Source organism: Triticum dicoccoides, chromosome 7A (genome assembly GCF_002162155.2).
Source record: "Triticum dicoccoides isolate Atlit2015 ecotype Zavitan chromosome 7A, WEW_v2.0, whole genome shotgun sequence".
Taxonomy (NCBI): domain Eukaryota; kingdom Viridiplantae; phylum Streptophyta; class Magnoliopsida; order Poales; family Poaceae; genus Triticum; species Triticum dicoccoides.
The window spans coordinates 1,666,954-1,679,067 of record NC_041392.1 but is presented as its reverse complement, the minus strand read 5'-3'; positions in this window follow the sequence as shown (position 1 = coordinate 1,679,067).

Below are 12,114 nucleotides of genomic sequence, written 5' to 3'. Positions count from 1 at the left end.
AAATATTTCCCTGACATCAGAGAGCCACCCGAAATATTTTTTCCCCTGCGCAAGTTCCTGTTCTCGCGAGATCCCATCCGGAGGCCTCTGCCGACACTCCGCCGAAGGGGGAATCGATCACGGAGGGGCTCTACATCAACCTTGCTGCCCTTCTGATGATGTGTGAGTAGTTTACCACAGACCTACGGGTCCATAGCAAGTAGCTAGATAGCTTCATCTCTCTCTTTGATCTTCAATACAATTTTCTCCTCGATGTTCTTGGAGTTCTATTCGATGTTATGACTTTTTACGGTGTGTTTGTTGGGATCCGATGAATTGTGAATTTATGATCAGATTATCCATGAATATTATTTGAGTCTTCTCTGAACGCTTTTATGCATGATTATTACAGCTTTGCATTTCTCTTCGATCTATTGATTTGGTTTGGCCAACTAGATTGAATTTTCTTGCAATGGGAGAGGTGATTTGTGATGGGTTTGATCTGGCGGTGCTCAATCCAAGTGACAGAAAGGGACATAACACGTATTTGTATTGTTGCCATTAAGGATAAAAAGATGGGATTTATTCATGCGTGAGGTGACTTTGTCTACATCAAGCCATCTTGATTAAGGTGTCACTCGGTTCTTTATGAACTCAATACTTGTCTCGAACGTGATGCCTATATACATGATCATGGCCTTGGATATCGTCATGATTATTCTCTTTTCTATCATTTGCCCAACAGTAATTTATTTACTTTACCCACCGTATGCTAACTATGGCCCTCGGGTCTACTTTTATCATATATTAAAATCCAAAAATACCTTGCTGCAATTATTTATTTATTTATTTTATTTTATGTTCTATCTGTCTATCTATCACTACAAAATTTAATCTTGCAAGTAATCGTCAAGAGATTGACAACCCTTGTTCGCATTCGGTGCTAGTATTTATTATTTTGTGTGCATAAACTGCTAATGAGGTGCTGCTTGGTTCTCCTACTGGATTGATAATATTGGTTCTTAACTGAGGAAAATACTTACTCTATTGTACTGCATCGTTCTTTCCCGTTCAAGAAAATCCCAACGCATCTCACAAGTAACAGGAAGAATTTCTGGCGCTGTTTCCAAGGAGACATCATCAACATCTATCAAGTACCTATGCATAAACGATCATCTCCTTGCATTTACATTATTTGCTATTTGTCTCTCGTTTACATCTCCCCCTTCTTTTTTTACAAAAACAAAAAAATATTATATGTTTTTGTTTTTCTTGTTAACCTTACGTTTGCTTGATATCTTATTTGCTCAAGAAAATACAAAATGTGTGATTTTTCGAATACTAATAATAATGATTTTATAGCACTCCGATTGCTCCTCCCGCCGCTAGTGCTGAGACTGGTGATATTAATGTCGCCTTGTTAAATCTTTTTATGAAAGAACAATTTTCTGGTCGTCCTAATGAAGATGATGCATCCTGTCTTAACACTTTCGTAGAATTATGTGACATGCAGAAGAAAAAAGATGTGGATAAGGATATTGTCAAACTAAAATTATTCCCATTCTCATTGCGGGATCGTGCAAATTTTTTGTTTTCATCTTTGCCACGAAATAGTATTGATTCTTGGGATAGGTGTAAATATGACTTTATTACCAAGTATTTTCCTCCCGCGAAAATTATCACTCTTAGAAATAAAATTATGAATTTTAAGCATGAACTTGTTGCCCAATCTTGGGAGAGGATAAAATTAATGATAAGAAATTGCCATGCTCATGGTTTAAATATATGAATGATCATACAAAAAATTTATGCTTGATTGAACTTTGTTTCTAGAAATCTTTTAGATTCCATTGTGGGTGGTACTTTTATGGAAATTACAATTAGATAAGATACCAAATTACTTGATAATATTATGGCAAATTATTCACAATGGCATACTGAAAGAGCTCGTACTAGTAAGAAATTGAATTCGGTTGAAGAAATTAGTACTTTGAGTGATAAAGTTGATGCCCTTATGAAATTGGTTGCTAGTAAAAATGCCCTTATTGATCCTAATGATGTTCCATTGTCCACTTTGATTGAGCAAAATATGATCCCATATATGTGAATTTTGTCTCATGAAACAAGTTTATAGAGATAATTTTAATCGTAGGTTGTTCTCTAGAAATTCCTCTAATGATTATGGCAATTTCTGTGTTAATAATAATAATAATAATAGTAATAATAATAGGATGCCCTCTAATCTTGAAAGTAATATTAAAGAATTTATTAATGCTCAAAAAGTTTTCAACACAATGATAGAAGAAAAATTGAGTGAACTTGATGATATGTCTAGGAGTATGGATAGAATTGTTCATGATGTGGAATATCTTAAATCAAAAATTTTGCCTGCCAAGATTAATATTAATGAATCATTTAAAGATTTATATGTCTCCATGGATGAATGTAAAGAAAGAACCGCTAAGTTGAGGGCTAAGCGAGAATTCTTACAAAAAGCAATTCTGCCCGGTTTTTATCGTAGTAATGATGAAGACATTAAAATGATTGGTGTTTCTTCTATTGATTCTTTATTTAGCAATGTGAAACCTGATGAAAAAGGGACTCAAGAAGAGGCAACTTTAGCCAGAAGGCGTCCCCATAGTTCGGAGGGTGAAAATCTTGATGAAAGTGGTTTTGGACAGGTAAAAACTTTAAATAGTGATGTACCCACTATCTTGGATCACAAGATTTTAATTATGATAGTTGTGCTTTAATTGAGTGTATTTCTTTGTTGCAATCCTTGCTAAATTCACCCGATGCCTACGAACAAAATAAGGCTTTTACTAAACATATTATAGAAGCATTGATGAAAGTTTTAGAAGAAAAGATAGAACTAGAAATTTCAATTCGTAAAAAATTATATGATGAGTGGGAACCAACCATTAAAGTCGAGATAAAAAATTATGAATGCAACGCTTTATGTGATTTGGGTGCTAGTGTTTCCAAAATACAAAAATATCTTTATGATGTGCCCAGTTTTACTACTTTGGATGAATGTTCTCTAGTCCTCCGCGAAAAGTCAGAAATTCTGCATATTTGGACCAATTTGAACTGAAAAAGGTGTTGCTCCTTCGACAAAACTAGGATAAAGTTGAGCCAAAAGGTCCAGATTCAAGATTAAATTCATGAGGAAGTCGTATCTCTTTAGGATCCACCCAGCATCAAGAAATTGGTTAATTGGTAAAGATACATGAATTTGGTGCCTCACCCAAGAAAGAGGCCCATGTCCTAATAATCCCGCTAAGTGGTGATTCAACATTGCACTTGGCGGATTCTACCTTTAAGAAACCTTTGGGTCAAATAAATAATGTTCTTATCCTTGCAAATAGGAATTATGTACCCATTGATTTCATTGTTCTTGATATTGGATGCAATCCGTCTTGTCCCATAATACTTGGTAGACCGTTCCTACAAACCATAGGTGTTGTTATTGACATGAAAGAAGGGAATATAAATTTCAATTTCCGTTAAATAAGTGTATGGTATTTCCCTCCATTATTATTTCTATAATTAAAATTAGCTAGGCATTAGCCGGCTAATTAGACGGTTTAGTCCTCAAAACTTAGAAGTTATGTCCATGTAGTCCGAAAGGAATCCCGCTAACTCGTGCAACCATGCAATGACGGAGCACTAGCTGTCACAGGTGCTGCTCCGGTCAGGAAGTCATCTGTCCACGAGATTAAAAATAGATAGTTAGGTGTAAATTTTGACTTGGCCAATATCCCTCGTCTTATAGATGGCAACTTGCATTCGTAAGGTGGCCTCAGAGGAGTTTGGAGTGTCCATGGGAAGGAGAAGCGAAGATAAGGATACCTGGTGGTGGAATGATGATGTCTAGAAGGCGATTAAAGAGAAGAAAGATTGCTTCAGACGCCTATACCTGCATAGGAGTGCAGACAACATAGAGAAGTACAAGGTGGCGAAGAAGGCTACAAAGAGAGCTATTGGTGAAGCAAGGGGTCGGACATATGAGGACCTCTACCAACGGTTAGGCATGAAGGAAGGCGAATGGGACATCTATAAGATGGGCAAGATCCGAGAGAGGAGGACGAGGGATATTGGTCAAGTCAAATGCATCAAGGACGGAGCAGGCCAACTCTTGGTGAAGGACGAGGAGATTAAGCATAGATGGTGGGAGTACTTCGACAAGCTATTCAATGGGGAGAATGAGAGTTCTACCATTGAACTGGACGACTCCTTTGATGAGACCAACATGTGTTTTGTGCGGCGAATCCAGGAGTCTGAGGTCAAGGAGGCTTTAAAAAGGATGAAAGGAGGCAAGGCGATGGGCCCTGATTCTATCCCCATTGAGGTGTGGAAAGGTCTCAGGGACATAGCGATAGTATGGCTAACCAAGCTTCTCAACCTCTTTTTCAGGCAAACAAGATGCCAGAAGAATGGAGACGGAGTATATTAGTTCCAATCTTCAAGAACAAGGGGTATGTTCAGAGTTGTACTAACTACCGTGGAATTAAGCTGATGAGCCATACAATGAGGCTATGGGAGAGAGTCATTGAGCACCGCTTAAGAAGAATGACAAGCGTGACCAAAAATCAGTTTGGTTTCATGCCGGGGAGGTCGACCATGGAAGCCATTTTCTTGGTACGACAACTTATGGAGAGATATAGGGAGCAAAAGAAGAACTTGCATACGGTGTTCATTTACTTGGAGAAGGCCTATGATAAGATACCGCAGAATGTCATGTGGTGGGCCTTGTAGAAACACAAAGTCCCAGCAAAGTACATTACCCTCATCAAGGACATGTACGATAATGTTGTGCTAGTAGATGATAGTCGGATGGGGATAAATAGGAAATTAGAGTTATGGAGACAAATCTTGGAATCGAAAGGGTTTAGGCTTAGTAGAACTAAAACCGAGTACATGATGTGCGGTTTCAGTACTACTAGGTGTGAGGAGGAGGTTAGCCTTGGGCCAGGTGATACCCCAGAAGGACATCTTTCGGTATCTGGGGTCAATGTTGCAGGAGGATGGGGGTATTGATGAATATGTGAACCATCGAATCAAAGCCGGATGGATGAAGTGGCGCCAAGCTTCTGGCATTCTCTATGACAAGAGAGTGCCACAAAAGCTAAAAGGCAAGTTCTATAGGACGGCGGGGTACCCGCAATGTTGTATGGCGCTGAGTGTTAGCCAACAAAAAGGCGACATGTTCAACAGTTAGGTGTGGCGGAGATGCGTATGTTAAGATGGATGTGTGACCACACGAGGAAGGATCGAATCCGGAATGATGATATACGAGATAGAGTTGGGGTAGCACCAATTAAAGAGAAGCTTGTCCAACATCGTCTGAGATGGTTTGGGCATATTCAATGCAGGCCTCCAGAAGCTCCAGTGCATAGCGGACGGCTAAAGCGTGCGAAGAATGTTAAGAGAGGGCGGGGTAGACCGAATTTAACATGGGAGGAGTCCGTTAAGAGAGACCTGAAGGATTAGAGTATCACCAAAGATCTAGCTATGGACCGGGGTGCGTGGAAGCTTGCTATCCATGTGCCAGAGCCATGAGTTGGTTGCGAGATCTAATGGGTTTCACCTCTAGCCTACCCCAACTTGTTTGGGACTAAAGGCTTTGTTGTTGTTTGTTAGAATAAAACGCTAATGGAAGATCATAGACGACACACCGAGGCACGATATTTGTTAACGAGGTTCACCGATTGGCTACATCCCCGGGGCATGACTACGGGCGCTCCTCCCCAAGATACCGCAACACCGGCCGCCCGGGCGCCGACATAAGCCGTTGGCTCCCCCGCGTACCTGTTGCTATCAAGTTGTCATGATGGGTTACAACATGTGGTGCCCCTCCGTATATAAGAGGCCTATGATACAAGTGTCCAGCTCCTACACAACTCGTACCTAACCACACCAATTACAACTCCAAGTCCACGTAACCCCTTGCGTACATAATATTCGACACAAATACAACAAACTCCACCTTGGCGAATATTCTCCACCACTTAGAAGTCGTCCATGCTCGAACCTCCATGTACTCCGGACTTGGGTTGTCTCCTTTGTAGCTTACTGAGAGCTACCCGACGGGCCAGACCCGCCGCCACCGTGAGACTCCACTGCTACTCTTGCAGCTCCACTCCCCATGGCTCCACCTGCAATAGTGCTCCCTTACAACTTGTAAAGATGCGAAGCCGTCCTCTTTCCTATCATCACAGTCACCCCATCTTCCGTGATTTCCATGGTCTTCATATCCCGATCACAACGGAATTCCATACCACCATCATGAAGAACACCAAGCGAAATTAGATTCCTCCTTAGCCCTGGCACATGCCTGACTCCCGAAGCATCCGCCCAACTCCGTCAAACATCTTGATTTTGATGTCACCTACTCCAGCAACACGATAACATGTGTCATCGCCCACATAGGATAAACCAAACTCACCAGACTTGTACGAAGAGAACCACTCCCTGTTGGGCATCACATGAAAAGAGCAAGCTGAATCCAACATCCACGCTTCAGCTTTTGTTGACCACATGTTTGATACTACGAGAACATCACTACTGATGTCTGAGTCATCACCATGAGTAGCCGCATTAGCACTTGCCCCACCCTTTAGTTCTGGGCATTCCCTCTTTATATGTCCCCAGTCCTTGCACCTGTAGCACTGCACCTTTTTCTTCTTTTTCTTCTCCGCCTCTTGTCCCTTCCTGAGCTGATAACCTTTAACTGCCAACCCCAAACCTTGAGTACTCTCCTCTGTAGCATTCTTTTGCTTCCTCAACTCATGCCCAAGCAACGCTGTAGTGACTTCCTCATTATTGACGGTTGTCTTTCCATGTGTCAATGTAATGACCAAATGCTCATAGGACGGTGGCAACGAAACAAGAAGAAGTAGTGCCTTATCCTCGTCCTCAATCTTCACATCCAGACGTGCTAGATCCGTGACCAACTGATTAAAGGCATTCACATGCTCCACAAGATCCGACCCCTCCTGCATCTTCAGCCCATAGAAATTTTGCTTCAAATACAGCTTATTGGTCGCTGACTTGGACATATAACGATTTGCCAACTTGTCCCAAATTCCCTTAGGAGTATCTTCGTCCATGACATGATACATGACCTGATCCGCAAGACAAAGCCGTATGGTAGCGGCCGCCTGCACTTGCATATCCTCCCACGCATCGTTGTCAACCTTGGCCGGCTTCATCTCCTGCAAACCCTTCAAGATTCCCTGCTGCGCCAGAATATCCTTGACTCTTGTCTGCCATAGACAGAAGTTACAAGCGCCATCGAATTTCTCCAAATCAAACCTGGTGAATCCCGGCGCCATGCCGAGCCGCGATCTAACCGGCCTGTTGCCGCTGGTCTGACCGCCCTTGTTTTCTTCTGCGACTTCCTCACGAAAAAGATCACTGATTCCGTATTCCTCGTCTGTAGCCATGCCGCAGTCCGCGATCTACCAAGAAATCTGACCTACACAAACTTCCTGTCTGCCCTTCAGAAATTCCTGTGGAACCAGTCGCCGTAACACAGATCAATTGCTCTCCGCCGAAACTGGCTGCTCCACCTTTTTCCTGAACCTGCAGATTGATTTGTGTGCTCTGCCAGCCTCGTCACCCAGCCTTTTATTACCGCTGGATGGCGTGGCCCTGTGTTTTCCTTTTCTCAGACGGAAACCCAGTGCCACAGCCTCACGGTCACGGTTTGCAGTCTCCTAACACAAATCCAATTGTGATCGGCCTTTGCCCAACGTGCACGCTCATGTAATACTATATTTTCATGTAATCCAACGTGCACACCTTGTACAACCCTGGGCCCAACATGCATTGCATACCAATCCAAACAATTTCCGCCAGCCGACGCTAAGCCTTTCTTTTGTTTAATCAGAACCGCCATGCATATACGCCAATCTCGCCTGGACTGCTTCCCAACACGCCTTGCACGCTGCCACATGAGACCTGATGCCGCACGACACCGAAGATTCTCGTACGTTGCCTTGCACCCTGCCTTCTCTCGGTCCGTACATCTCGGAAAAAACCCGCCATGATCTCGACGACTGCTCGTCTTCCTAGTCTCTGTTTCTTGGTTCTTCGCCAGCAATCTGTAACGTGTCCTGTCGCGCGCACACCGTACGCTAACCCTGCTGAAACAGACGCCATCTCGTGCATCGTCCGTACACGAGCCGTGCCGTACCCTGGCCACCCGAGTCACCGACACAATCCGTCCGCAGTGCCGCGCCGCCGCCTTTGTACAACACCGAGCTCATCGTCTTGATGCTCTCACACTCCGATCTATCCGGCCGTCCCCCACGTCTGGTCGTCGGTCTGATCGCGAGCCGAATCCGTCGCCTCCGCAACGTCTTCAACAGCCACTACGCCGGTTCGATCGCCACGTCTAGCCGATCCTTACCGACCGCAGCCCATCGAACGGTCCAGGCCTCCTGCCCGAAGTGTTCGACTCCACCGACCGCATCCGCGATCGCCGCCATGCTTTACCTTGCACCAATCGGACGTTCCCTGGCACCCGTCGAGCATGATCCTCGTACCTCTGGATGATCTTCCGCACAGCCTTCTCGCAACCTTGCTCTGATACCACTTGTTAGAATAAAACGCTAATGCGAGATCATAGACGACACACCGAGGCACGATATTTGTTAACGAGGTTCACCGATTGGCTACATCCCCGGGGCATGACTACGGGCGCTCCTCCCCAAGATACCGCAACACCGGCCGCCCGGGCGCCGACACAAGCCGTCGGCTCCCCCGCGTACCTGTTGCTATCAAGTCGTCATGATGGGTTACAACGTGTGGTGCCCCTCCATATATAAGAAGCCTATGATACAAGTGTCCGACTCCTACACAACTCGTACCTAACCACACCAATTACAACTCCAAGTCCACGTAACCCCTTGCGTACATAATATTCGACACAAATACAACATTGTTGTTGTTGTTGTTGCTGTTGTTGTTGTTGTTGTTGTTTGTAGGGGTAAATTTTGGATAAGGATTGTCCTGTAATCATATGTAAAGCCCGTTTGGATTTGACCCTATGGGGAAAAAACAAACATGTAATTATCCTTTATCTTCCCGTATGTTAGTAGCTCTATATGTAAGAAAACAAATGTTGCATCGCTACTCCCAATCTCCGATCAGACGTGCAAGAGGACACGGCCCACAGAGAAGCCGGGAGTTGTAGTGTTTGAGAAATCTGCTGTGCCATTGGTGGACAAGAAGATGCATGTTTCTCGTAGTACCCCTCACACCGCTGTCTGGTTGAGGTCGGGTTTAGACTACATTGTAAATATTTCCGAGGCCGAGAAGCCTCCGTGAGTTAATGAAATCTTCCTTTCCCCCGCAAAAGAAAAAGAAGATGCATGTTTTAAGGTGAAGACCATGCAGCGCATGTCCAGCCTTGTCGGCGGCAGAGACATATGAATCCGGCCATGCGCACTCCTGCGACCTCCATAGCTATTATGCCGCATGATCACAAGATGCTACTCAATTTGATAACACGCTGTTGCTAAAGTCCTTGGATGGACCTGTGGTTTGACGAATTATGGACGAATGCTTTGGGTAAGGAACATTTTAAGATTTGTGTGAGTACACTAGTAGAAAAGGGGGCTATGGTCCAGGCCGGGACGGCTCATTAGTCCCGGTTCAGTCTAGAACCGGGATCAATGGGGGCATTGGTCCCAGTTCGTGAGCCCAGGGGGCCAGCCGGGCCACGTGGGCCATTGGTCCTGGTTCATCAGGGCCTTTTGGTCCCGGTTGGTGCCACGAACCGGGACCAATGGGCCTGGCTCCTGGCCCACCACCATTGGTCTCGGTTGGTGGCCTGAGCCGGGACCAAAAGGGCCCCCTTTAGTCTCGGCTTATGCCATGAACCGGTACTAAATGGTCGGTCCTCGTTGCGATTCACAGTTTAGTCCCACCTCGCCAACCGAAGGGCGCCCACACTGGTTTATAAGCCCGTCCCTCTATCCATTGTTGAGCTCCTCTCAAAATGAAAATAGATGCCCCTATACAGGAAATTTGACCTAAATTCATAATCAATTTATCTGAAATTCATGAAAATTGATTATGAATTTAGGTTGAATTTTCTCTATAGGCGCATCTATGTTCATTTTTTCAGTAATTTTAATCACAAACTTGAGATTCACACAAATTTGAAAGAATTCAAATTTTAACTATTCTAATTTGAAAACTAGAATCACTAACAGAAAGTTTATAATTTTTGGTATCTCTGTGCAGAAAGATTGTACATAGTAAATATAATACACAAAGTGTTTTCACACAAATTTAGTAAACTAGTGATTCACACAAATTTTAAAACATTCAAATTTAAACTATTCAAATTTTAAAGCTAATGGCACTAACAGAAAGTTTATAATTTTTGTGACCTAAAAGAAAAAAGAAATCACTAAAAAACTATAAGTATTTAGTTCTAAGTAGAAATGAAAAACTAATGGCACTAGTAAAGTTAATCACAAACTTGAGATTCACACAAATTTCAAAGAATTCAAATTTTAACTATTCTAATTTGAAAACTAATGGCACTAGTAATTTTAATCACAAACTTGAGATTCACACAAATTTCAAAGAATTCAAATTATAACTATTCTAATTTGAAAACTAGAATCACTAACAGAAAGTTTATAATTTTTGGTATCTCTGTGCAGAAAGATTGTGCATAGTAAATATAATACACAAAGTGTTTTCACACAAATTTAGTAAACTAGTGATTCACAAAATTTTTAAAAAATTCAAATTTAAACTATTCAAATTTTAAAGCTAATGGCACTAACAGAAAGTTTATAATTTTTGTGACCTAAAAGAAAAAAGAAATCACTAAAAAACTATAAGTATTTAGTTCTAAGTAGAAATGAAAAACTAATGGCACTAGTAAAGTTAATCACAAACTTGAGATTCACACAAATTTCAAAGAATTAAAATTTTAACTATTCTAATTTGAAAACTAATGGCACTAGTAATTTTAATCACAAACTTAAGATTCACACAAATTTCAAAGAATTCAAATTATAACTATTCTAATTTGAAAACTAGAATCACTAACTATTTTAATTTGAAAACTAGAAAAAAGAAATCACTAAAAAACTATAAGTATTTAGTTCTAAGTAGAAACGAAAAAATAAATAGGAAAAAAGAAAAAAAATATGCCACCTACTGGGCCACCACGGCCTGAATACGACTAGAAGCCCATCCATGGGCCAGGATTTAGGGCCGCAGAAGGCCCAGTAGGCCCACAGGCATAGCGGTGTGAGATTAGGCCCATAGGCCTGCAGTTCTAAGGAGTTCGATGGAGTTGGCGAGGCAGCGCTTATAAACAGGTGTGGCCGCTCCTCAGCTAGCGAGGTGGGACTAAACATCCCACCGCACCGCGGCTTTGGCAGGTGCGGGATATTGGTCCCGGTTGGTTCCACGAACCGGGACCAATGAGTACCTTTGGTCCCGGTTCGTGGCACCAACCGGTACCACTGCCCCCCTTTACTCCCGGTTTGTGCCACCAACCGGGACCAAAGGCCACTTTTCGGCAGCCCAAACTAAAGATAGGCATTCGTCCCGGTTTCTTTCACGAACCGGGACCAATGCTTCGTCTATATAAGTACCACTTGTGAAATTTTCATTCAGTTCGTTCTTCCCCGCCCGATCGACGACGCCGCCAGGCTGCGCCTCGCCGTCGCCGTCGTCGCCGCGCGCTGTCCCGCGCCCCTCTGACGCCGTCCCTCGCCGCCCCGACGCCGTCGCCGCCCCGTGCCACCCCTACATGGTCGCCCTCTCTGCCCCGACCTCACCGTCGCCGCCCGATATGCCGCGCCATGTCGTCGCCGCCCAGTGAGCCCCGGCCCCTCCCTTCCCCCACACCGCCGCCCCTGCCTTCTCTGCATTGCCGCGCGTCGCCGCCACCGCCCCAGCCTGCTCTGCATTGCCGCGCGCCGCCGCTGCCCCGGCCTGCTCGATCTCTGTTTTTTCACATGTATATATGGATGTTGTATGTATATGTATATATGTGCAGATGTATGTATGATCCATTGATATGTATGAATTGATGTATGAATTTTTTTTGTTCATAGAATTATTATTTCCAATTTATGTATATATATGTTCATA